Consider the following 27,245-nt stretch of genomic DNA (forward strand, 5'->3'; position numbering starts at 1 on the left):
GGTACAGTTCTCAAACTTTTGCAGCTCTGTGGTTACAGAACTTCTTCTAAGATCTCAGGAACTGCAAACTCATGCCAGAAAGTAAACAGCTCTACCAGCAGGACAAAGAGCAGGGTTTTCTTTATTCTTTTGCACACAGGTTGGTGATTGCCAAATATCCACATCAGGTTTGGGGCCTGAGCTGCTTGAGCTTGTGTTTGAGATTTCAAACAAAAACTGTTCATGATTAACATAGTGCAAAGCATGTATCTGTTTCCAGTTGCTCTTTACTAACCTTTTCACGGTGCTTTCAGCTTCCTCTTTGGTCTTCACGAGTTACACAAGGACTTCTCACTTTGAATTCCTCATGGAGAGATAAACAGGAGGCAGAGAAATCAAACTAGGCTGGCCTTGCTCTCAGTGCCTTGCTATTGGATTTCATAAACCATTTGTTTAAGCATATTTGTCTTTAGTGGTTAGGAAAACCATCTCTGGGTTTGCTTTAGTTGGCAAAGGTACCTATCTGTAGAGAACATGCTGTGCATTATGTATGCCTAGTGCTGCTTTATGGACTATCACAAATCAAAGATTTGTTTGAATTTCATCAGATGCTTCTGGCTACTCCAGTCCAAATTTATATATAAGGCCTTTATACAAGAAAATACAAGAAGTGTTGAAAGTATATTGGTAAGGTTACAAAGTCAGTGCCTCAAAAGCTGAGAAATGTTTGGACACAAGTAGCTTGTCCAGCTTCAATTCTGTTCTTTTCTGCAGATCCATCAGGATGCCCATTTATAAGCCTGCAAGCTACCACTGGAGCTGTGCTAAGTAAGGTACCCTGCCAGACCTTCAGCTTTCCTCATTGACCCTGGGATACTGCTGCTGTCCCCTCTCTGGAGAGGATATTCTTTGTCAGTCACAAACAGTGACATATTTTCTGCCAAAGGACTCCAGGCAAATTGGTGAAGTGTTTTCCCATAGATTGCAGGCCCCATGTAGATGCTGTGGCAGATGTCAGCCTGTGCCCTCACCTGTGTTGTCTCAGATGGCAAGGACCTCTATTTCAGCCACTGAATGCCACCCTTTGCATCTATTTTCTATCCTGGGAATTCAAACACCAGGTTATATGTAGGCATTCGTGGTGCGACACCTGAACTTAGGTGTCCAGTTTTAGTTGACTCCTGCTGATAGTGTAAATTTACCCAGTCCTGTTGCTTTCTCCAGGAGGAATTGATTCTGTTTAATCTTCTGGAAGTGGACAGGAAGTGAAGTCTCTTTCGCTCATTCCCAATAAAGCTGTCTCACTCACATCCTATGCCTTCAGTCACTTTGCCCTGTCCCTGCCTCATGTCTGCTTCTTAATCCAGACTTCCATTCTGTGGATGTCTGAACCCAATTTCATTCTCCTTGTCCAGCAAGTATTAGATTCGGTCCTCTACCTCTCAATCGCTTGCTCCTTTTGAGATATTCTCAGATACCACAGCTGCTTACTTGTTAGTCTGACCACATTATATCCCACATTTTCACTCCCCTTATTTGAAGGGGCTCAGTTTTTCAGTCCCACTGCCTCCAGTGCTTGTCCAATATAAGCATCCCTGTATAAAGTAGTTTAATTTAGGTTCATTTTTGTATAGAGAACAAAAATGTTTGCCTTATGCAGTCTGTCCTGCCAAGTCATAACTCTTAAACCAAACCCAAGGAGGAGCTAGAAATCTCCCTCTAAAATTCACCAGAAAATTGTTGCTTATATGGAAATATTCTCTGCAACATTTTTTTAGGAATGGCTTAAATATTTTGGCTGAAGTTTTCTCAGATAGTTCCTCTTTGGGCAGATGCAGCTTTGGAAAATTTCTGCTCTTTCTCATTACAGTTTGGCAAGACTTGAAGGCAACTTAAAACAGGTTGTTAAAATAGCAATTGCAAAATACAAGATTCAGATGCAATCCTTGTTTTGAGCATGTGCTGTAGCTGAAGCCATACATCAAGCTTATGACTTTACTACTAGTTTTGTAATGTCTTAGGGGCACTGACTTGCTGTACAGCTTTCTGAGTAGCTGACACAGAAACTACCTCTTAGTGATTTTTATAAACTGAAGAAATTTAGTAGTGGGATAAGATCGATATGGACTACTCTGCATTGTCCTGTTACCTCATTTCCACAATGAAAAGCAAAAAAAAAGGCATTAAATTGACAAGAGAGCTTAGCTTAATCTGCTGAATGTTTGTGGTTACATCTGGAGGAACAAGCTGATCTGGTGGTTGCTTAGGACAACAAAATGAATGTCTCAAAAATTCTGTGTGCAGTGGCACTGGTTGCCATCAGCGTGTTGGTGAGGTGTGTGTAGGGCTGTTTGTGAGAGACAGAAACTTGGACATACATCCCTGAAGTGCTGTGTCTGCTTTTTGTTCCATGACTGATGTTCTTTGCAACAGGTGCTCCTCTGTCAGTGTTGGTAGTTGCCATCTCCAAAGGTTTCATGCTACAAGGATCTGCAGAACATTTATTACACCCCATAGGCAGGGACCCACTGCAGTGCAGAGCATGTCACAGCTTCAGCAGAATGTCACTGAAACCAAAATCCACCACCATGATGTGCTGCAGGAAAGGGGCTGGAGTAATCCAGACTGCTCTCAGCTTTTTATTCTGAAATTTACTTTCCCAGAAGGAAGGGTTTGTCAGGTAATTTTCTGAAGTGTCCCTGGAAATGGGACCACACATAAAAAGATGAAAACCAACACAAAGCACTTTCAGGAAGGAAGGAAGGAAGGAAGGAAGGAAGGAAGGAAGGAAGGAAGGAAGGAAGGAGAAGGAGAAGGAGAAGGAGATGGAGAAGGAGAAGGAGAATTAGAGCAAGCAGGACAGTCAGAAAAGTGGTAACCCTAATCCTAGAGGCACTTTTTGCGGAGAAGGAGGAAGGGGAAGGGGAAGGGGAAGGGGAAGGGGAATTCTGTCCTGGACACCTCCATTTGTTTTAACCTCGAGCATGTGAATCACCTTTTCTTCTCCCAGTGTTCCAACAATCAGTTCATGCAAGAACATTGTGCTTGTTCTTTCAGTACATGAAGCTCAAACTCTAGCACTAAGATAAACCTCTTAATTTTTGTAAAACAAAGTGAGGAATGGATTCAGAAAGATTAACCATTAGCTAGTGGATGTTGCTGTGCTCACTTTTCTCTGGGTGGTTCTGAAGCACTTGTCTGGGCAAGCTCTGGCTTGGAAGACCTCAGCTAAAATTATCACAGGGTAGGGCTGAGACATTTTGAGGGATACTGGCTGGACTTCCTTTCAGCTGGGATGTAATCTGGAGTCTGACACAACATCTGGATCATCATTGACTGGAGTAGATGTTGGTCTTGGACCTGGGGAAGGAAACTCCATCCTGGAAATGCACTGCTAATATCTCTTTGGTGGTAGGAAAAAATAAAAAAAAATGTTCCTGTAGGATCCCTGTAGCCCCTTACTGTGCTCCTGCAGTGTTAGGAGTTGCCTCTTTGATGACTCTTTGGACAGGATGCCTGTTAGGAATAAGTTTGTACAGAAGAAAGGGGAATAGTTATTATTCTTGCCTAAAAATAAGCACAGTATTGAGCTTCATAGTGCATTTAAATATAGTCCAGTCAGTGGTCACTTCCTTCTGTGACCTTGAAATCTAGCATTTGAAATGGCGTTTTCCAGGCAGTTGTAAGTGTTTGATTTTCTTCTTCCAGATGCTTTCTGCTTCCCTTCTTCCTGCCCTAGAGCAAATAAACCAAATTAGCTCCTTGCCTACTGGTGCTTGAGATGTTGTCAGTGTATTACACAAAAATCTGACTTCACAGCGTAACTTCCAAAGGCAGTGAAAGGCTGCACTGCAAAGTTCAAGTCAGATATATTTCTCTTATTCCTTTCCCAGAAACAGTCTCTGCTGATTATATTTCAGTGGAAATCTCTACTGATGCTCTGAAGAGAGGTAATCAGACTCTGAACACCAAGGAATGAATTCTGTATGGAAAAACCTTTTGTAAAAAAGCTTTAGTTGAGGTGGAAACCAGTTTATTAGAATGTCTGTATGCTGTCAGAGTTTCAGCAGGAGGTCCCCAAGGTCCTCCTGCAACTTGTTAAATGGACATATTTCTGAAGCATTCGAGTGGAAAGCTGAGGGACTGAGAAATCTGTTTGCAAAAGCTGCTTTGCAATCAAGAGAGGCAGTGGTCCTGGAGAAACAAATGTCTTGAGCTGTACGTGGATGGAAATGTTTATTCTATTTTAGGACATTGTAGCTGGTATATTATGCCATGCTCATAATGTTTTAATTCAACTACTAGGAGAGGATAAACCCAGAAGTATTTTGTAGCTGCAATTCCTCCTTTTTTTTTCCTTTCAAAATAGCTGACAACTTGTGCATTCTTAAGAAATTGCTGCTAATAACACACACAAATAGTAGTTAACATATCCTCAAGTAAATAAAATTCTCTTTTTGGAATATATTATTGGGCTGTAGGGGAGGATTATCTTTGGCATGAGATCTACAGAGGTATCCAACGACAAGGGCAAGGTTGAAAGCCTTTCTGGAGTCTTTTGCAAAGCCCTCAACCACTGGCTGTTTGTTGATCAAGATCCAAAGCTGCTGTTTGTCATAATTAATGCTGGTGTTGTAGCCAAATGATTTCTCAGGTTTCTTGGTGCTTCCTTATTTAATGCCACATTATTATCTTATACTATATCAGAATTTCACTGAACAATACTTGTTTTCCTGTATGTTCTGTTAAAAGGTGGTACAGTGTAGTCTAAAAAAAACAACAAAGAACAACCAGGAGGGGAGAAATTAAAACAGTCAATTTTTTTGAACAGCCATTAATACTTTTTCCTTTTTGTGATAAATAAAGAAGAGTTGCTTGTTCTAAACTGATACTCCTGAATTTTGCAAATGTGGCTGCACAGCCTGGTGTGGTAGAGTGATTCTTGCTGATAGATCAGTGGAAGTATTATTAGATCTTATATTAGGACTATCAGGTCTCATTAGACCTGCCACAGCAAAGCACAATTTTGCCTAGGTCCATATGGGGAGCCAGAGATCGGGACTGGGACCCATGTCCACAGACCTGTTCTCACTGGAAAATGTGTAGAGGCTCAAAAGTACTACAAAAGGAAGAAAAAGGCATTTTATGAAACACATAAGAATGTGCTTTGAATTACTGAATGTTGCCAAGAAACAAGATTTCAGTCTCCAACCTTCAAAACAGATGATCCTGCTGTTTATGGGACGTGTTCCTGTTCAGAAGCTGCTCTGGTGCTGACAGCTGCAGGGGGGTGCTTGGGCACTCACAGGGGGATTTCTGTCAGCTCAGAAGCCTCTGGACTTTTGTTACCCAGTGCAGACTATAACACAGTGATCAAAACAAATTATATAAATGTAGTAGTATTTGAGGTATGGAATTGGTCTTTCCAGGAGGTTTTTCAGGATGTGACTGGGCAGGGTGCTAGATAATCTCATCTAGGCTCTCTTTCCATGAAAGGTTGGTCTGGATGATTTTTTGAGGTCTTTTCCAACTTGGGCTATTCTATGTCATGGCAAAAATTGGTTGATCTTTTAAATTGATATGACATAATTAATGTTCTGATTGCACTCTTCAGTATTTTTTCAGCATAATTCATAGAATCTCCCCGAACAGGTTTGGGGCTTGTGGTGTTGCCCCCAGTGGAATCTGGGTGTTTGAGGCAGGTTTGGAAGCCCAAATGTCTGTGGAGGACAATTTCAGTGTGAGGAATTAAACAAGTGATGCTTTGTGTGTAGGTTGTAGTTGTTTCTGCCATTTTATTTGTGTGTTTAAGTCAATATTATGTCAAATGTACAAAGTTTGAAAATAATCATTGCTGTTTCTTCCAGTTCTACAAAATACTGAAAAGTATTTTAAAAAAATAAATTAACTCTTCCTAAACAAATCTAGTCAATCTGTGACTGAGAGAAAAGACCCATCAGCCTTCAGGGCTTGCTGGAATTTGTCTGCTGGGAGTAGAATGTGAGTACCCTGCCAACCTCAACCACAAAGTCATCCTTCACCATTTAAATTGTAGATGTAACAGGGAGGCCATGGAGTGGGGGAAGAACTAAAAATATTCACCTGCAACAGTAGTTGTTATGCATGTGTCTGTATTTATATGTACGTGTGTGTGTATTTTCTCAGGTAGATGTACATATATTCACACAGATTATTACTCTTATTAACCTGGGTTACAGCATGAATTAAATTAATTGAGTGACAGTTTGCACTCTTTTTTTTGTGAGATATAATAGTTACAGCCTTTAAAAGACTTCCCCTTTTAAATTATTTCATGAACCTCTTAAGTGAAAAAAGTCCATTTTATATACGTGCCTTAGTGATTGCTTTGTGTGCAACTTGTCTTACCTTTAAAAAACCCAACCTAATAAAAGAAACAAAAAAAAAAAAACAAATTAAAATGAGAATACTGCAGAAATTGACATAAGTGTTTCTTCGGATGTGATTGTTTGTACTTTGTCTTTGATTTTTTTTAAATTTTGTTGGCTCTTTATTAGTTGGGTTCTTGAAAATCAAACAGCATTCACTTTTCTTTAGGCAAATTTTGTGTCCACAATGTATTTAAAGTGCTGTTGTCTGCAGTGAGAGACTTTGAGAGGACACTTCTCTTTCCGGTGTGGGTAGATTATTTTAAATTATTATTTACATGACCAAATTAGGAAGTAAAACCTAAACTTGTATATGCTCTTATGTGGTTTGGATTTTTGGTTTTTTTTTCATTTGTTTGATTGGTATTTTGTTTTTGTTTTTGTTTTTTGTAAATAAGTCCCTGTGGTGGTAATGAAATATTTGATCTTAAAATAACTTCACTCTCACTGGGTGCATCCTATATCCAGAACTGCCTCTGGCAGTTAAATAAACACTGGACTTTTATCATGGATGGCGTCTGTTTCAGAGCTGATCACCACTGGGCTCCACTGTGCTTGTGGGTGCCACAGTGGAGCAGTGGGGCTTTGCCTCTGAGCATTTTGCATCCTTTTGGGGAGGGGATGTGGCTGAGCTCGAGGGTCCCTGAGCTGCAGCCCCAGCAGAGGGGAGCTGCTGCCCGTGTGTGGTGTCTGCTCTGGCACCAGCCTTGTGGGGCACCTTCCTGAGAGCTGGGCAGCCCCTGGTGCTGTGGGAGTGGCTGAAGCAGCTCTCAGGGAAATGGTCCATCTGTATTCCAGAAATCCCTGAGATCATCTCTAGTTACAGTCTGACAGTCTGACTGCTCATTCCAATAGGATCCAGCATAACCCGTGGATGTAACTATTCCTAGGGTGTTCATGCCAGTCTGCAAGTGTTGAAATGGCTCGTACCCATCTCATCAGCCCCAACTGCTGCATGTCTCTAAATGAAATTGAGTGGAAAACTCATTTACTTCTGTTTTGGTTAAGCTGACAAGTTCTTTCTGGTGAATTTGTAACTCTGTGTCTCTGCATGTCTCTAAATTAGAGTGGATAAACTCATTTACTTCTATTTTGGTTAAGCTGACAAGTTCTTTCTGGTGAATTTGTAACTCTGTGTCAGGTTTCTGCATCACAATGTATTTAAAAGTATTTCTTTTCTGGCAGTGCTGACCTACTTTAAATGCTGCAAGGTGCTCTTACCTCCTTTTTTTTTTTTTTTTTTTTTTTTTTTTTTTTTTTAACAGCCGGTTGATACCAGCAGAGATCTTTGTACTCCAGCTTCTAAACCTTTGATGATATTTTAACTGTTCATTCCTGTATGTAGGCAGCCACTTTATCCTTTTCTAGGTGGGCCCTTGTTTCAGTTCAGAGTTAATGGTTACTATTTATTGCACACCTACAAAAGGTAAAAGCTCCATAGAGCAAAGCTGCTACGTGCACAGAGTGCCTTAGAAAGCCCAGAATCCCTGACCTGAAGAACAAATTGTCCCTAGCCAGGCTGTACAAAGATGTGAGGACGTGGGTAACTCACCTGGGCCCTGCAGGCACGGGGATAACTTCAATGAAATAACTCAGCATCCACCACAACAGTCAAACCTAAGTCATGAGGTTCAAAGAAAATAAAACTTGCTGTGAGCGTGCAAGAGCATCTTAATTCCTGGATGGGTGTCCTGGAATGTTATTGTAGTGGGATGTTTTCTTTTGGGTAAATAATTAGTGCTCCCCTGAGAGCTGCAGATGTGCTGTAGCATTATATGTTCTCCACCACAATCTCTAAGCCAGTCTTAAAATGTTACAGACTGCTCAGGTGTGGCTGAGTTTATGTGCAGCTAATTACCATCACCTTTTGCTCCTTCCTGCCTCATTTTTTCATCTTGTTCCCCTGGCTTTTTTTGGCACTGATGCCCCTATCCCTGTTGCTGCCCCAGCCCCCAGGAGCAGTGTGTGCTGCCAAGGGAGGGAGCACAGAGCAGCCCAAAGGCAGAGAGATCAAGGAGGCAGCAGCAGAGCTGAGGCATCTCCACTCGTCCATGTGGCCACTGCTGTGTCCTTGTGGAAGTGCTGCTCCTCAGAGATCCCACTCTGGGACCAGTGGAGCTGAAAGCCATATTGCAGAATTCACATTTTTATAGATCCCAATAGCCTTTGCATACAGATATAAAAGGATTTTATGCTGAAGCCCCTGGTTGGAGTTCTTACCCATAAATCACCAGATCCTACTCCCCTGTGGTTTTCTCCCATTCCTAGATGCTGCCGTAACTTTTTTCTATTCCGTCTTGTGGGACTGTTTCTGGCCCACAAAGGGTGTTTCTCATCCAGGCTCTTAAGGGATACAGAAGAAGCAAGGTAAGACCCATCCTGTGTCCTTCAAAACTTTTAAATTGCAGTGCCTTTGTAGAAAATGAAAGCAATGGGAACTCTGAGCCAGTCCACAGTGTTTAAATCTGGTCATCCTGAATCACCAGTTGCTACTGATTCAAAACCTCCCAGATCATCACTGATACCAGTGTGGCAGCCCCCACAAACACCTCAAGCAAAGCTGAATGTGGGACCACTGCGGCACCACCAAGTTCCTGACAGTAATTTTGCTCTCTGGTTTGTTCATCCTCAGAGACCAGGACATCTCCACACCACTGAGGATTATAGTTCAAAGTGTTGGTGCTTCACTCCCTGAGTTATTGAACATTGTGTCCTAGCTCAGACTTTGTAATTCTCCCCAGGCACCCAGAGGCCTCCACTGACCGCAGACACAGCTCAGCTCTGCACTGGCACCTCTCCAGAAGTGTCTCCACCCCTTCCTCCCCACCATGATGCAGGAAAGAGACTCCATCTCTCCATCTGTGAGATCTAGACAGGTGGGAAGGGCAGTGAGGTCTGTGTGGAGCAGCACAAGGCTTCTGTTGTGCAGCCTCCAATACTGCCTTTGTATGAACACCTCATCATTTCAATGTCATTTGCATCTGGGTATACATGCAAATACAGAGGGGAAAACCCCTGTGTGTGAGTCCTGCTAAAGAACTAGATTTGAGAATACAGCTATCAGCTTTTGGTAGCTGAGCTGGCTGAGGCATCCCTTGTGCAGTGTGATCCATATTCACTGCAGAGGCTGGCAGGGTGCTCCCTCCCCCGGGAGAGATGGGTGACTGCTCGCTGGGGTTTGATGTTTCTCACATGGATGTGCTCCTTCTGGCTTGTCAGCAGTGAGTCAGGAATCCCAGCTACTTGGTTCATTGCTTGGTAGATCATGCTGAAAAATTGCAAGGAAAAAATTGTGGCTGTTTGAGATGAAAAAAAGGAGTAAAATGTGGATTTTGTTTGTCATGGCATATTTTTCTCTGCTCCTCTCTCTTTCCATTTTGTACCATCTCCATCATCCTGCATTGCAGTTTTGCCTGATTTGGGTTGGGTGGACTCTGCAGTTCATCCCTACCTCTTACTCTTGGGCCAAAATGTTTTGGTTTTTTCCTTGTGCTCCCTTTTCCAACTCTTGCAGATCACAGCTGCCCTTTGCCCGACATCCGCTCTTGAGAGAACTACTTTGGCTGTTCTACTAAGAGCTGGTGTCTTATGGTGCAGTTTAGGATTTTTTTTCTCCCCATTTCATCTTCCTCTTGGGCTCTGCTGGTCTCCCAGCTGCTGCTGTGGCTTTCCCTGCCCTTCAAGGACTTGCTTCTCTCATCTGAGCATTCCCCAGGTGTTTTGGCTGGAAGCTCCATATCTGTGTTGCACTTTGCTTTTGGTTGGTGCTTGTGCTCAGTAGGAGTCAGGATAGGGCAACCATGAACATGATGGCTGTGTTGGCTGTAAAAAATGTGAAAAATCTTTCTTAATTACACCCTGGACAAAAGCCCTGCCCTGCCATGCAGAGCTCTGGCTCACCATGAACTTTGATAATTGATGTATCTGCTGTGTTCTGAAGTGATATCTTCACAGACAGAAGCTCCATTGATTTCAAGGCACTGTTTGCCTCTTAAGAAAAAGGAAACTATAATGGAAGCTGGCCCCATGAACTCATCTAATTTATGTAGTACTTACAAACCCACCATATCTTTGTGGGAAATTATGGAATATAAATAACAACAACCAATAGCCAGACATTTTCTGTCTCCTCTGGGAAATTGTGGAAGGTTGCTGTACTGCCAGTTAGAAATTTATGATACTTTAGGCTTGTACTTGGACTAAAAGGATGAAATTGAGTTGGTGTTTTGGAACAGTTCAAGGAAATTGTGCAGGAATTGTGTGCAGTCAAATCTGAAGCTGATTGAGGGGTCTGGCTCTGAATTTCTGAAAACCAAACTCTTCAAATGGAAAAATAAACCAGTACAACAATGCCTGATTCAGTTGGGCAGGGAATTCTGTAGCTTTATGCTGGTGGAAATGTGACAGTCATAAATCTGCTTTGCTCAGAGTTTGGTCTTTGGGCCATAGGTGAGTGTGTAATTCACAGTCCAAGGCACAAGCAGGTTTTGGTAATTTGTTTTTCCTCCAGCATTGCTGCCTGGTAAAGTGTGAGAATCCTACAGTCAGGACAAATATGTGAGTGATCTAGAAGTCCTCTAAAAGGAACTTTTTTTTTTTTTTTTTAAAGACAGGTGGTTATAAATGTATTAATGACTGCTGAGCTTGAGATGCAAGGACTTAAGAACTGGGAGGAAAAAAGAAAGAAAATATCTGAAAAATACATTGTCATGGAAAGTTGATTATACAAAGCATTTTCTCTAACCTTCTGAATTCTCCTTAATATGTAAGGAAGAAAAGGAAATGGCTGGAGTTTTGGATCCCTGTTCATAGAGACTCCTAGAACCTGTCAGTAAAGTGTGGTCGAAAACATCATCAAATAACTCCATTTGTGTGATTTCCCATATTGCACCATCTTGTGCTAGATGATGTGCTGTAACTCACTGCTGCTTTTAGTCACTGAGCCTCAGCATCTCTGGTAGAACATAGGCACTTGAAATCCCAATGCAAAACAAGGTATTTATTCAGAAATTAGTTGGTTTCTCTCAGATCTTCACCACTTGCTTATGCAGCCACATATGAGCACAGGTATTCAGTATGGGAATATTTAATAAAAATATATATAAATATTTACTTAAATGTGATTTGGATACCTCAGGCCTGTAGATTCAAGAATCACTTGGGCTTCTTTGGCATGAGATATCAACATAAATGTGAGTAGTCATTAAATAATGGTAAGAAATTATAGCAATAAAATCTCTCTGCCTATTTTTCACCCCAGAAGGGTGAAAGAAAATGGCAAATTATTCAATGTTTTTAATGGTTGTCAGAAACTGGACAGAATCCAAAAACTAGTTCAGCAAATATTTATGAAATGGTATCTAAACCATTAACTGTTCTGCCTATCTGAGATGTAGTTGTGCAATCTGTTTCACACTCCTTTTCCAAAGGTGGGGGAGGAAAAGGCATGTTTTTGAGGTGGAATTTGTGCCAATCAGACTTTGAGACCAGAAACAGTTTCAGGGGTGGTTTTTTTGTTGGTTTTTTTTTTTTTTTTGTTTGTTTTTTGTTTTTTTTTTTTTTTTAACACTTTAATAGGTCTGGATGTTTCTTGGCATTGGCCACATCAAATTGAGCCCGTGAGTGATTTAAAAGGGATGATTTAGGGATGTGGGACATGTTCCTGGCTGTTAATGCCCCTTTTTATTTGATCTGATTGCTTATCAGAATAATCCTTAGAAGTTACCTATACAGAGAAGCATTTGATCTGAACTGTGCTTTGCAGAAGAGCCCTTTTTATTCCACTATGAATCCAATCTTCCCTTTTACCCTCTCTAGGTCAGCCACAGATTCCTTCCTTTCTCCTACAGCTCAAGGAGGAAAGACAAAATGTGTTTTGCTTGCTCCAGCTGGTTGACTGGTTTCTCTTGTACCCCTTAAAGAGCATTTAAGAGGAAGCTTGTTTATTTTCCTAAACTATTTGTACATTCTGCATGCATAAAATATTAATTTAGCTGGGGACAAATCTTCTAAACACCAAATATTTGTGCATGTTTCTGTTAAAAAGTGCTGCCAGTGATCTTGTCTTGAAAGGATTTAAGTAATAGCTGCCATTTGTGAGTGAACACTATGTACCATTTTCAGCTTTTTTTGCTCCCAAGGGGCTTGTGTTATCAGAGGCACTTAGCACACTGAATGAAGAGAGAGCAGTGGATGGTTCCTAGGATGTGCTGTCTGCCTGGCACACAAGGGGTGTCACCTGGACCTCATCTCTTTTGCTGCTCAAGTACTGCCCAGCCTCAGTGGTGTTTATTATTTGATGTAGCAGAATTAAGGTTGGTGTTGGCTGCATCCTCTTGTAAAAGGGTGCAGCATCATCCAGTGAATGGGATGAATAGACTGAGAGTGATGTGTAAGCCAAGTCCACTCCACTGATCTAGTGGTTTAGTGACCTGGCCTCAGTTAATTAAAGCAAATTCTCCATCTTAGGGAGTTTTTCAACAGATCATCACAAATGGTATTTTGAGATGACCAAGAAAGAACTGGCAATGCTCTGTCACTCAAGATGTGGCCACTTGTTTCTCCAGAGAGGTGTCAGTTCATTGCATGGTGTTTTGATGCCTCTGTTCAAGTATTGGAAGCTGCAGGGATGACCTTTCTGCCTTTTGCTTTCTTTTGCTTTGTTCTAGCAGAGGTGTCCTCATCTGATCCAGCCTTCGATAGCATCCTGGCCAAGGATATGTCCCCATGGTCTGGGAACAATTTCATTGCCAGTGAAGGACACTGTGTGACTGGTTGGTGGAGTAATCAAAGCTGAATAGGGTTATAAAAGAGGGATTTAGCTTGATGAAGAAGAAAATTCAAATCCGCACCATCCCTCAGCTCCTACTGGGAGAGTTTGCATTGCTCTGCTAAGCACTTGCTCATGTGGTGCCCTTTCAAAATAACTATTATCTTTTTTTTGGATGGTGATACTTTTGATGGTTATACTTTGTGTTCAGGCACTTTATTTTCCCAGTGAGGTCTTTATAATAAATTTAAAAGTTAGCCAAGTTATCCCCTGTTCACACTGCAGATGGGAAAACTTAAGCCCAGAGAAATAATGTGACTTTTGTGCAGCTACAAAGTGGAGCTGTGGTTAAGTGGGGAATAAGGCTGTTATGGAGCAGCAGAGACTCCAGCCTTGAAAATGCATTTACTGCTCTGTGCCGCCTTCCCAAGGTATTCGATACTGATGCAGACGCAGCCTCAATCATCTGAAACTTCTGCTATTGAAAACGAGGTTCTTTTCCCCCCCTTCAGATCTCATTAAAACCGCCTGCGGTTATTTGAACCCTCTGACTTCCTCTGTGCCCCCTGAGCACCTCTCACCCAAAATGCTGCTAAATGACCCCCCCGTGATGCCCGAGCCCCCGGCCGGTTCTGCAGGCGGGGAGCCGATCCTGGCCGTGATGCCCGAGCCCCCGGCCGGGTCCATGGCCGGTTCTGCAGGCGGGGAGCCGATCCTGCCCGCGGTGCCCGCGGCCGTGCTGGCACGGAGCCCGCAGCGGGGAGAGCCCGCCCGCCTCCCCTGCGCTGCGGTAGCGCCGCCGCTGCCAGCCCCGCACCGCGCCGCGATGGGAGGCACCAACACACCCAGCCCTGGTCCCCATCTGTTGCAGCATCGGCTCCAGTAGCAGAGCCCGAAATGTTTAAATGCGCTTGCCTTTAGGGAAAAGCTTTCAATGCAGTTCTTCGATGGACGTTTCCAGCCAGACTGCAGGATTTTTCAGAGCTGTAAGTCAGAGCCGGGGTTCGATTGTCCCTAGGTTTCTCTGGTTTTGATTGTTTTTATTATTAAATTAATTTATCTTAGCAGGGGAAGATAGGTTTTGCATTCATTTAGGTGGATGCCCGAGTGCACTGCAGGAGTCTGCCGAGAGGCAGGAATTCTTCAGGCTCTGTAAGAAATGCATGGTTCTTGGGTATTTTGGGATTTTTTGTTGTGTTTTGTCTCTCGTATGCGTGACTGGCACAGGGCTGTTGTCCTGTTTTTAGACCATTTAATTACAATAGATACTCCAAGGCTGAACAAAATGTTCTTTTATCTAGTTAAAGAATGTAGCTTGGATTTGGGGTTGGTTTGTTGGTCTGGGGTTTTTTTTTTTTTTCCCCTTGCATAACTTTTCGTTAATGTTTTGGAAAGAGAGATTATCATTTGGGGGGTATTCATTTATTTTCAGCCTAAAACCATCTGGTCTCTGCATCCTGCAATGCTTGGTTTCTCCTACTACTCATCTCTCAGAGCCTCCTGAACTGCTGAGCAACTAATTGCCATTGCAACCCCAAATCACAGGTTTGCAGGAAGTGCTGGTTTGCTTAATGATTTTAATTTGATATTTCATGAGGTTTGTCAGGATAAAGAGCTGTGTTACTGGCTTCATGCTTTCCTCCTTGCATTTTCCCCTTTTTACAAGAATTAGTGCTGAACACATGCAATTTGCACCGCAATTAATGGATCTGTAAGATAATGAACGGCCAAAAACGGATGAGGCGGCTCCATCCTGGGATCAGAGCCTGAAGGGTTTCAAGATCTTCTGTTAGTGGGGTGATGGTGAACAGCAAATGAAATTTAACCCAGTATAAGATGCAGGGTATTTTGCCAGCATCTTGTGTGTTTTGCTTGTTGTTCAGTGTTACGGGCCACAGGAGAGCTGAGAGTGTCAGCCTTTGGGGAAGGCATTTCCCCCTCAGCTGTGTCCCCTCTGTGTGAGCGCAGGAGAGGCTGGAGAGCAGAGGCGGTGCTGACTTCGAGCAGCCCTGGGAGGTGTGAGCAAACTGGGGCTGCTGCAGCTGGGAGCCTGGGGGGCAGGATTATCTGATGGAGGAGGGAATGATGGGCAGCAGGATGAAAGGGATCCTGCTGACAAGGGGCCAGCCCTCAATTCTAAGGGAGGCAGTGGGAAACCCAGCAAAAGAAGACTTGGTTGTACTTCAATTTAGTACATTTTTATTACTGGGAGTGGAATACAACTATTTTTTTTTTTAATGCCCAAGTTTGAAATAAACAAAAAAGCTCAGCTCCCCCTCCAAACCCATCCCATCAATCTGAATGTGCAAGGATGTCTCGCATTCATCAGGAGGAAACTAGAGAATTAAATGCAATATTGTTGCAAATCTTTAAAGGCAAAACATAGAGTTGATGGAAATCACCTGTATCCAGAGTCTGCTTCAGGCAGCCAAGAGCCATCGGGTTTCCATCAGGAGGAGAAATTCCTCCTGTCATTTCAGCCTGTTTGGCCACCCAAGTAGGGGCACTAACAAGCTGATTTGAAGACAGTAAATATTTAATAATCCTAAATTTAAAATAAATGGCAGTTAAAAAACTGTAAGAACTTGTTACCATGTCTGTATGCACATATGAATGTATATGTTTTCCATATCCATTGCCTTACATGAGACCATGTTTTGTGTGTGTGTAAAAATAGTGATGCTCTTGGAGTTAAACTCTGTCGCATCTACATCTGGGAGGAAATCGTCACCAGGGCAGTTTGTTTCTGCTTCTCAGTGTAGGTGCCAGTGCCTTTGCTTTTAGATCTGATGTATGTTTTGATAAAGTTACCCTTTGTGTGCTGATGTAAGAGACACTTTCCTCATAGGCATTTGATGGCTTCTAGTGCCTGATTGTGGTTCTAAGTCCAATTTGTATTTTTCTAATAGGCCTCAAAATAAGTGTTAATAAAACTTGGATGTAAATATATGCTAATAGTTGTACAGCTATATAGATAGAAATTAGTATATATATAGATAGAAATTGGTGTTCCTGATGGGAAAAAACACCCAATATTTTTATGGCCATATTACTGGCATGAACCTAATTTTTGGTAGTAATGAAAAGGTAAAATTGTTATTCTGAATCAAAATTTCCTGCTTGTGGATTTAATTTATCATGAGGGGAAAAAAGAAAAAAAAAAAGCTTTGCTGAGTTTTGCTTTGTTTTGTTTCCTTCTTGGGTGTTCATTAATTTCATGGGAGGTTTCAGTGATGCTCCCTGGCAGGGTGGGTGTCCGTGCCAGGCTGAGCTGCAGGCAGGGGCTCTCCCTGAGCCTTGGTTTTTGGTAATTCCAGTGTGAGCTTTATTTTTTTGTGACAAACAAGTTTGGACTGTCTGCCACATGGCTTGGAGCAACAGCCAGTTCTGAAATGGCCTCTCCCATGCCAGGCTCATACTCTGCCCATCTGTCACCGTGTCCAGGGTGTCCTGCTAAGTTGGAAATGTTTCCCACACTCTCCAAGCAGGATCAAATGCTTCTCAACACATTTTGATGCACAAACTGTCAGCCAAATCAAATGCAGATTTGCCTGTTTCAGCTCACCAGTGCCTGCTGGGTTTCAAAGCCATTGCAGAGGGCAGAAATTACTTTTGGTGTATGTGGATAATGAGCTTAAGTTTTCACTTGGGCTTCCCTGAGTGCGTGTCCTTTCTCCACAGCATGTTCATATTGGTCCATTATTATGGTGGTGCTTAAATGAACTCATAAAGAATAATAAGGTGGCTAAAATCAGGAGACTCCTGCTAAAGGAGTCAGAATTTGATATGGCTCATTTGTAATGTTTTCTTCCATGCACTGGATCTAAAATAGGAACTATTTCTGGAAAAAAAAAAATTAATGAAGTCATAGTCCTTGAAAAAAGCCTGAAGTTTACTTGGGGAAATATCTTCCTCAGAATTTTAGTACTACATGTACAATAATTAGAAAAAACCCTTGGGTATGTATCATTTATTCCCTTCCTTTTCTATATGAGGATTATTTCCAAACTGCATCCACTGCAAAGATTTATTTTCAGTGGTGGCTATTTCTAGTGTGAGTGAGTAATCTCTTTGTTGTGTTCTTCTGTTTGCCTCATTGTTCACAAGATTTTCCAGATGGCCAAGTATTTTATCCATATTTCTTCCAGAGATGGTCACTGGTGTCTTCTAACACCACCTTCCAAGCAGAACTGTGATGCTCTTTGAAGCACATCCCTTGAGACAGACTTTAACAAGTGACCAGGGCTTGGTGTGTGTGAGCCTGGAAATGTGAGATGTACTATCCCTTGGACATTGCCAATTCTCTTAACAAACATGCTTTTTCTCAGAAGATGTATAGCTGGCCTGTTTTCTTAAAATTTAATTTCTGATTATTTCACTTGGCCACGGAGGTTCCTTCATCTCACTCCACTGGGCACTCAGAGAGTTAACCCTGCTTTCTACACAGCAGCCAAAGCTGTGCAAAGGAAATCTCATCTTAGTAACACTTGCAAGTGCCCCCAGAGCTCCCAGCGCAGGGATGTCTCAACAGAGTGTGTCTCAACAGCGAGCCAAGCCGGGATGAAACCGTGCTGGAATGATCCCGGCTGGGTCCTGCAGCCCAAACACGGAGCTGGGAGCTCGCCGTGCTGCCGGAGCCTCGGCTCAGCCTCCTGCGGGGATGGAGCATCCCCGGCCCCGGCGTTGTCATGGCTACGCTGGTACCGCTGCTGGGGCTGGGGAGGAGCCGGAGTAAACCGCGCTCCGAGTGCCGTGCACAGCGTAGTGAGAGGCAGCCCCTTGTTTGGACAGCTTTCCAAATAGAGGGGAAAATGAAAAAAAAAAAATACCCAAGTTTATTCCCACTTTATCGACAGTAAAGATGGAGAGGTGAGATGCAGGGTTCATTTATCCTATGTTGAATCCTCCAAAGTTTAAGCACGTCGTCCTGCCTCTGCCATGCCAGGGAAATGGCAGCACATTGCCCATGGAGATGCTGGCTTTCCCCTGCCCTCTAAGCTGGGGGCATGACCAGTGGCAGATATCCTTAATGCCTTCCCAGAGCTAATCCAGAAAGCCAGAGCAGGCAATGAAAGACTCATCACTGAAGTGCTCTCATGAAGCTGTTCTTGACTGGATCTGCAGTTTGTAAAGCCCTTTGGATTCCCACAGCATGATTGTGATTTATTAGCATTGGATGTCACTGCCAACTGAAAATCTAGCAATGGCACAAAATCTCACTCTTAGCTCCAAGTCAGGGGTAGGACCTAAAGGGCATGCAGGCTGTGTTTGGGCAGAATACTGTACTAGGAGTGTGATAAAGTCTCCTGGGTTGTCTCTGAGAATTTGAGCTTTCTTCTGTCCTTGAGAGCATTCTGTGTTGCTATCTTCAGCAAAATGCAGCTTTAAATAAAGAGCTCAGAGTGTGATGAATTAACACATCCATTCTTTCGAGAAAAGAAAAAACTAGTTTAGCTTACGAAATAAAGCCTGTTAAATTTATTGGTCTCTTTTTACACGTGGTGCTAAAGGTGTAAGGAAAGCTGTAGCAAAGTGGATGTAAACTTCATAGAGGTGAAATTGCTCTCTGCAGCTGCAGAGTGATGTAGGAAAATGTGTCAGGAAAGCACCAAGAGGGGAATCTTTCCTCATCATGGACACCATGTGCTGTTCCCCCTTGACCTCCCATTCAGGTCTTCAACACACAAAGCACAGAATCATCTTGTTCTTCCTTTCCTTCCCTAATTCCCTCTTTGCTTCTGCATTTTTTCCCTTTTTTTTTTTATTTTATTTTTTTTTATGGGACTACAAGATCAGAGCAGGTCCCTCACTTGCTCAGCTTTTCAGCTGTAAGCTTTCTTCTAATTCTCAAGATTATTCACGGTTATTGACTGACAAGAATGGAAAGAGGAGGCAACAGGCAGCTGTCTTCCTAAATGCAGTGAACTGGAAAAAATAGTTGCAGTTCAAGTATTTGTGGCAGAGATCTTTTGCCTGGTGTGATTGTCACCTTTTTTAGTCATACATATGCAAGGGAGAACCCTGCAAGTCCTTCTCAGATAAGGCCATCAGCTGGGGGTTTTCAGTTCTGATTCTGTTGTTTTATTCTTCCTTGAGGACATGTTTTTTGAAGAGATTTGGCCAATAAAAAGTGGGGAAATACATAAAAAATGTAAAACACAGTGACTCAAAGTAGCTGAAGCGTGGAGATGACTTCGTAAGCCTCAGTGTGATCCTTGTGTTGAATCCCCTTCAGATTGTTTGCTCCTGTGCTGAGCAGCTCAAGTGTTTTTATTACATTATGACAAAATCATCTTTTGTTTCCTGCAGTTCTGCTATTTCACTGTGGCTGAAGTTGTGTTTTGCAGCAAATGCTGGCTTTTCTCTACAAATACATTGGGATCCTGTGTCTCATCTATGTAAGACAAACTCATAAGTATTGGAAAGCACTTTTATTGGCACTGAGTATGAGCCATCTGAAGAGTAACATTTCCAGTCTCCTGCAGTCCTTCCTCAGAGTCGTGCGTCTTGGTTTCTTAATTCCCTCATCACTCACCTAACCACATTTTCCAGGACTGAGGTGTGTTATTTTCTGCTTTTTCCATGTGTTTATAAACTTTGGGTGCTTCTTAAATGAAATGTCTCACCAGAGGAAGGTTGTCTTTGGCGGAGCACCCAGGAATAGCACTTAATAATGGGTTTGTATGTGCATAATGGTGGTGTCACAGAGAATATTTGGAATTTTGGTTTCCTCCCTGGCATGCTTTCTCTGCTGTTCTCTCGCTTTCTCTCTCTCTCTCTCCCTTTTTTTTAAGTGACATTTCATTATTTGCACGTTAGCTAGGTTGTCCATCTGCTGTTGTAATAAACACACTGCCAGTCACTGCTGTGTGCTTTGTGGCATGAAGGAGCTGACAAACCAGGCTGTGTGCTTGGGGATCCTAGTCAGGCTTTGTCAGGGTGCCTCTGTGACTTCCTGGTGAGGTGGGGAGCAGCACCCTCCACCACAGCCTTTCCACACAGCCCTGAGCTCTCTGCACACTATAAACATGATGGGGCTCCAGGCAGGAGGGATTCCATCCCACCCCAGGCTGTCTGTGCCCAGCTCATCTGCAAAGACTGAATCACTGATGAGATACAGTGGGGTTTTCTGGCAGGAGAGCACAAGGCTTGAAAGAAAACTTCATTTTTTTTTTTTTTTCTGTAAACAGCATAGGAATGTGTTCTAGTGATTTAAGTCTGAGATTGAGAACAACACGAAAAACAATCCATGCACTCTTGAAAGTTTTTTTTTTTTTTAATGGATCTTGTCTACAGCCCCAGAAACAAAACAAAACAAAAACAAAACAAAAAACAAAAACAAAAAAAAAAAAAAAAAAAAAGTGAATTTGCTATATGCAGACTGCTGGAGATTAATGCCTGTCAGGATCAGTTAAGAATTTCAGAAATTAAGAAGGGTGTACTGGATGCTGCCAGTATCCCATGATCAGGATAACTCAGGAAGAAGAGCTTGGAAGACAGCTGTTTTCAGGGAAATATCAAGGACTTATTTGTTTCATGGCTCTCTTTAATCCCTTCCCTGTAAAATTTGTAGTTTAGCAGTTTTTTCTGCCCAAGTGGTGGCAATCTGGAGGACCTGTGATGAGAATAATGACTTCAGTAGCTCCTCAAGTAGACCATGTCCACTTCTTGTTGCAGCTGAAAGAAATGCCTTTGAATTGCACAAAGGCTGTTTTTCTTCTGCCAAGCTTTCATATGTGAGGTTTTTTACACAGAACATTGAATAATCACCTGATGGATGGGGATTTTTACACACTGAGATCTGGGTTAGATTTCAGTCAGCCATTACTTCCTAACCTTTCAGATAGTGCCTCTTTGGGACTGAATATTTTCCATTGGTTCCAGGCATGTAATTTAGGGAGACTTACCTTCTGGTATTTCAAGTCTGATGCTGCATCCACCTTGAAGTGCACACAGCTGGTCCTGCACAGTCACCCAATAACCCCTGGACTGTTCTGCCTCTGGAATCTTCATACTGTGGACAAAATCATAGAATCATTAAGGTGGGAAAAGGCCTCTAAGATTAAAGAGTTCACTGCAAACCTGCCATCTCCACCATTTCCTCTTGTCCTCTTGCTTGTTTTGGGAGAAGAGACCAACCCCCTCCTGACTACAGCCTCCTTTCAGGGAGTTGTGGGGGATGATAAGGTCCCCCCGAGCCTCTTTTTCTCCAGGCTAAACTTCCCCAGCTCCCTCAGCTGCTCCTTATAGGACTTGTATTCCAGACCTTCACCATCCACCTTGCCCTTTTCTGGACACTCCCCAGCCCCTCAATATCTTTCTTGTAGTGAGGGGCTCAGAACTGAGCACAGGATTCAAGATACAGCCTCACCAATCAAGTCTCTATATCTTATTTGTACCCTCTCAAACTCTCCAGACCTACATATTTGTTTGGGTTTTTTTGTTTTGTTTTGTTTTGTTTTACCTTTTTTTAAAATACAAATAGCCTTAAAAGTAATAGCAAACAGATAAATTGTAATAGCCTTGTGCAGTACAAAGCTGTCTTGCACAAATCCAACCAGTTTTGTACATCTGTTCCTGCCCACTCCCATTGAGTCATACTGAGACTTAGTCACCAGCATCCTCAGTCTCACAGTACAACTTATATATTTCTCTCCAAAACACATGCTACAGTCTAGATGGCATGGGGGAGTGAGAAAAGCAAAGCAATGAGCAACCTACTCCTAAAGGAATAAAGGAATGTATCAAGTCTTATTATACTTTACTATAACTGGTACATCAAAACAACAATAACAAAAGGACAGAAATGCCTGTGTATGTCAATTTTGAATCTTTCCTTGTGCAATAATGGAGTGATTTGTTATAAATCCCCAAAGGCTTCTAGATAGGATTGTTCTCAGAAAAAGACAATTTTCTATTCAAGCAGAGCTACCAAGCTATGCCCTCTATTCCGTGGAGATCAAACTGTGGATTCTGCTCACAGGCTATTAGCATATGCAGCATATTTGCTATTCAGAGTTTTACATAGGCTTGTAATAGGTACAAATTCAAGGTTGATCTAAAAAAAATCTGCTGGTGTGCAGAATGCAATGAAAGAAACTGTTCACAGCTGATGTTAATAAAAGATCCTGACCTTCTTTGTCCTTGCTAGGATACTTGAAGTGCTCATAGCTCAGTAATATCAGCACAGGAGGAGGTTTTGTTAAGGTGTGATGCTGAGGAGTGCAGCTTTTATCAATCTTTTGTGAGATCAGAGCTCTTGTCAACACACAGCTTAATTTCACTGTATGTTGTTTTCTTTGTTTATTTTATTAAAGGAGCTGTCTCCCCTTATTGAAAACTGCCTTAGTAAAGTGTCACCTTCTGCTTGAGTTATGTTGTAAAAAGAAACTGTAATGTCTGGCAGGCATTTCACATCCTTAAATTTGGTGCAATCCTAGCACATATATAGAACTTAGTGAGGCAGAAAAATAATGCCTCAGAGGTGACACCATCCGTAGTCAAGACTGCGTGATGCTACCCACACTAGGACTCTGTTAATAGCTGAGGAACCCAGACTTTCAGCAGAGGCTGGTTATGGGGTTACCATGAAGCTCTTCTGACCTGAGTCACCCCTGAAATGTGGCCAAAGAGATGACCTTGTTCATGGGGACCCACCACTGTGGGCACAGATTTCACACCCCCGTGTTGCTCACAGTCTTTCCTCATGTTTGAATAGTCAGTTGCAAAAGATGCCAGCAGGGAGCTGTTTGTGAAATACACTTTTGATACCCAGCCCTGAAATTTTGGACCACTGTTGAGTGGAGCCATAAAAAGGTCCTACTTCCACCCAAAATACATTGGAGATTGGTCTCTGGCCTGTCAGTCACAGCATGCCCCAGCCCTTGCTGGCTCTTTGGCTTCAGCCCTTGCAGAGAAGCTTTATCAGCCTGGCTGCCAAAGCAGCCTTGAAACTAAACAATAATAAAACAAGAATCCTGTTTATTCTGTGTTGTTTACTGGATTCAAGGCTTTAGTGGTGTGTTATTTAAGTATGCAGCCTCTGCAACAGAATTGCTGGAAGCCCTCTTCTTACACCAAGGTCTCCAACTGCAGTAACCTCCAGACCAGTGTGTCTGGGCAATACTTTTTGGCAGGAATTCTTCCCAGTATAGAAAGAAACACTGAAACTGTCTGGAAAAGGTGAAAAATGGTTTGGCTAACCAGATCTTTCTCCTGCTATTTGAATATGATATGCCAGCCAATATATTTGCTTTCTGCATCCTCAAACGTGATTTTCTTTCCTGTTCTCCAAACCAGTTCTGAAAAAAGTTTATTTATTTTCCCAGGATAACAAAGTACAGAAATTTTATTATTACTTCTTTTCACATAATCCCAAATATTCTGATATAAGGGATGTTAGAGGAAAAGGGAATTAAGAAGGATCATCCTGTAGGGGTAACCCAGACCAGAATCATGCCAGAGTTATTCTCACCTTTGGAGGAGAATTTCCTGTGAAGAATTTCTGTAACCTTCCAGTTGTTTGCCCAGAGGAAATAGGGAAAGAAGTGGTAGAGAAAATAAGTGCAAATGCAGACAGAATAATCCTGGTTTGCACTGGAAACTCACCTGTTGAGTTTTGGGAGATTTCCCTTCCCAGGAGGGAGCCTGGCTGCTGACAGGAGCACTGAGCCATGGCTCTGCTGTGTCATGGCTCTGCTGTCCTCCAGGAAAAGCTTTGCTGCCCCTGGGGCTCTGTTCTCCAGTGAATACAACAGAAGCTGCCATGACAACCACTTGTAAATAAATTGGATTGAAAACAAAATAAATCTGAGGCAGCTTTGTGGCTGTAAAGTAGATCTAGAGTGGTCAAAGAGGTCATTTTTTCTAACAGGATGACAGGAGTGATGTCTGCCTGTCAGATGGGGCAGAGTGATGCAAGGATTGGCTAAGGAGCACAAGCATGACAGAAAAGCCAATGAAACTTCCAAACCAGGCTTTTCATATTCTTAATTCCAGGTTAGCAGCACTAGGAGCTGCTTTTTCTCTGTACAGGGGTGATCACAGACTGAGTTCTCTGCAGAAGCTGTCTGTCCAAGGATACAGTGCAGGACTGATGGACACAGGGCTCAATGCCATTCTGCAGCCAGGGCTCTGCAGTCTGAAGGACTCTTCCTCCTACCAAGACATCACTGTGTGCCTTTGATGGAGTTTTAAATGTCTCTGCAGAACCATGTGGTTGTCCAGGGAGCTGTTTCCAAGTGGAGCAAAGCAGAGCTGGAGAGCAGCAAGGCTGTCTAAGAACACTTCAGTCCCCAGTCCCTGGCAGAGCAAGGCTTCTGTGTGTGTCTGTTGGCACCAGATCAGAGCAGCCACAACTGTGACAAGGGCAAGGGCTGCACCATTGGTCTGTCAAGAGTTCTGTGGTATTTTGCAACACTTTTGGAGCAGTTTGGTTTTTTGTTTTTGTTTTTGGGTTGGGTGTTTTTTGTTGTTTTGTTTTTCTTAAGAGTTTTTTGTTGTTTTGTTTTCTTAAGAGTTATCATCAGCTGTATCATGATGTGTTTCTGGATGAAGAGGAACACAAGAAAGAAATTGTTATTTATCTCTATTCTGCAGAAATATTCATGAAGGGGAAATAACCACCTAATGTTTCCTTGCTTAACCAACAGATTGTAATTGAGAGAGCAGCATTTGTAGCCTGGTATTTGATATATGTATTTTTTTCCTTCTGTGAATGGATGCCTTCATATATAGAATCTGATGAAAGACTGAAAAATTGTGAGGTAGCAGTTACAATTATAGACTCTTTCACAGGACTAAAAGTACAATTATTACCCACTTTGAAATGTTCAGCAGTGGAAAGCTCCAGCTTCATTTATTTTGGCTTACAGGTAGAGATTTGTTCTGGATGTAAAGATAGATGAAGTCACAATAATACCTCCATGGTATCTGAGAGTTACAAACCAGAATAGAGTCATCATCTGGGTTTCATGATACTGTTAGACTTCAGCTTTTGATATATATGTGGCTTTAAATTTGGAATTGTAAATGAGAATTGAAATTTAGGTCCTAGAAAAATAGTTGTATCTGCCTAACCTCTCCTGGTTTTGAAGGTTTCTGCTCAAATAATATATTTTGGTTTCATTCCTGGCAGTTCTAGATTTCTGAACAGCTTTTTCAACCCTGATTACTAGATATGTGTCCCCTTCAACCCAGTTTCTGCCATCCAGTCTCCAGCTTTCCTAAATAGCTGCTTTCTTCCCTGGAAATTACACCAGGGAGTAATATAGAGCTACTAATATGTGGATCTCAAAAGAGGTTATTTTCTTGATTTATTCCATGGAAAATTACTTAGCACACATCAGATTCCAGCTTCTGCCCTACTGAAGATGGGTAGAGGAAAATGCTGGCCAATCCTTTGGCTAAATTAAACACGAGGGGATATGTTGTTGTATAACTTGCATTAGGGTCTTGTATAACTTTCATTAGGGTCTTAAATATCTTTACAGAGATTCTTCAATTAAGTCCTGCAGTAGCATATGAAGTAATAATAATAATGATGATGATGATGATGATAATCTGTATATAGATGGTGTTTATCAATGCCATTTATGGCAAAATAATTTTTATATGGAGTAAGTAATTTTAATCTTAATTTTAATCTCTTCCTTTGGTTTTGAGGTGTTTCCTTATCTTTTATTTGCAAACAAAGATGATGTGAAACACAGATGCCCAGGCAAGAGGGAGATGTTACATAGCTAAGTTTTGTAGATAGTTCCTATTGAATGTGCATAGGTAGGGTTGGGAGCAGACAGAATTTGTCAGGAATACATTTGTTTGGGGCCTAATGATTTGGGGCCAGCTTGGCCAAGCCTGGCTCCTGCTTTTTTTTTTTTTTTTTCCTCTTTTCAACTTGGCAAGAATTACTCCCATGTGTTTCAGTTCCAGTAATTGAATATTTTGTTCCTTGTTTTTGTTGCTTGTTATGTAACCAGAATATTTTCAAACACTACTAAGAATTATGCCTGAGTTATACACATTTTTTGAGCATATTTTGACTTTAGTATGATTCCACAAAGCAATGTAATTAGACCTGTGGCTGCTCTGAATTCTGAAGACTAGCAAGCCCTGCAGACTTCATGGATGGTGCTAATTTTTAATTAAGCTCTGTTTGATCACAAATTAGGTGCACGTGAAATTGCTATTTATTTATATTTTGAACTCTTTTAAATGGATGCAGATGTGGTGGTTGAGAAGCACTGAATCACTGCATGGAAAGGGTGATGCCTTGCATCTGGGAGGTTCTGTTTTGGGAAGGTATTTCTGACATTTAGAAAACAATTTAGGACCCAAGACTCAGTTCTTCAGCACACAATATTAGGCAATCTCATGCTTCTGGTCACAGAATTGCTCATTATGTACTTTTCTGATCAAACAGATGCTAAACTTGATACTAACATAATTTCTTTATGCATGTAGAAAGGAGCTCTAAAAACCCTGTGGCTGGAACATTAAGTATCATAAACAGAACAGACGGCAGGAGGTGGAATATAATTGCAGTTTGTTTTTGTTAGTTAAAAATGAACATGTGTGCTTTTCTTATGGCTTTATTGTCTTCAGTCCTGCAGAATTGGATGCTCCTCTCTCATTTGTGCAGGTGAATCAGTTATTTCTTCCTTCAGCACCATGTCAGTTTTCTCTGTCTTTTTTTTAGAAGTTATATATTTCTCAGAATGTTGACATACTTTCATTCAGGTTGTGTTTATTGCCATAAATATACTTTAAGATTTTGCATCCCACTAAAGGCAAGACAGGCATTTGCTGAGCAAGTGGATGTGTTTAAACTATAATTTCCTACCAATTTTTCTGTAGGATTTTGGTGCCTTACCTTGAAATTATAAGGACTTTTGAATTTGGCTGTGCAGGTGGATTTGATGGTGATGTGGTGCAAGTGCTGCTGGGGGCTCTCTGTTCTATTGTAACTTACCTCTGACATTGTTTCCCAGTGGGCACTCTGGAAATAGACCTGTGGGCTTCAGTCGTGGGGTTCTCTGATGGAAGGAAGAAAACATTGATAAAATACATCCCTTTTTCTTCTCTGTCCTTGC

The 27,245-nt window shown here is 42.0% G+C and overlaps 1 protein-coding gene across 1 annotated transcript in view; it reads left to right on the top strand.

The window, feature by feature from the left end:
• PRKAG2 (protein kinase AMP-activated non-catalytic subunit gamma 2) overlaps nt 1-27,245 on the top strand; it is a 209,972-nt gene that overhangs the window by 37,134 nt on the left and 145,593 nt on the right. The gene's annotated exons all lie outside the window — the stretch shown is intronic.

Source organism: Onychostruthus taczanowskii, unplaced genomic scaffold (assembly GCF_017590055.1).
Source record: "Onychostruthus taczanowskii isolate IOZ18803 unplaced genomic scaffold, ASM1759005v1 scaffold3, whole genome shotgun sequence".
NCBI classification, from domain to species: domain Eukaryota; kingdom Metazoa; phylum Chordata; class Aves; order Passeriformes; family Passeridae; genus Onychostruthus; species Onychostruthus taczanowskii.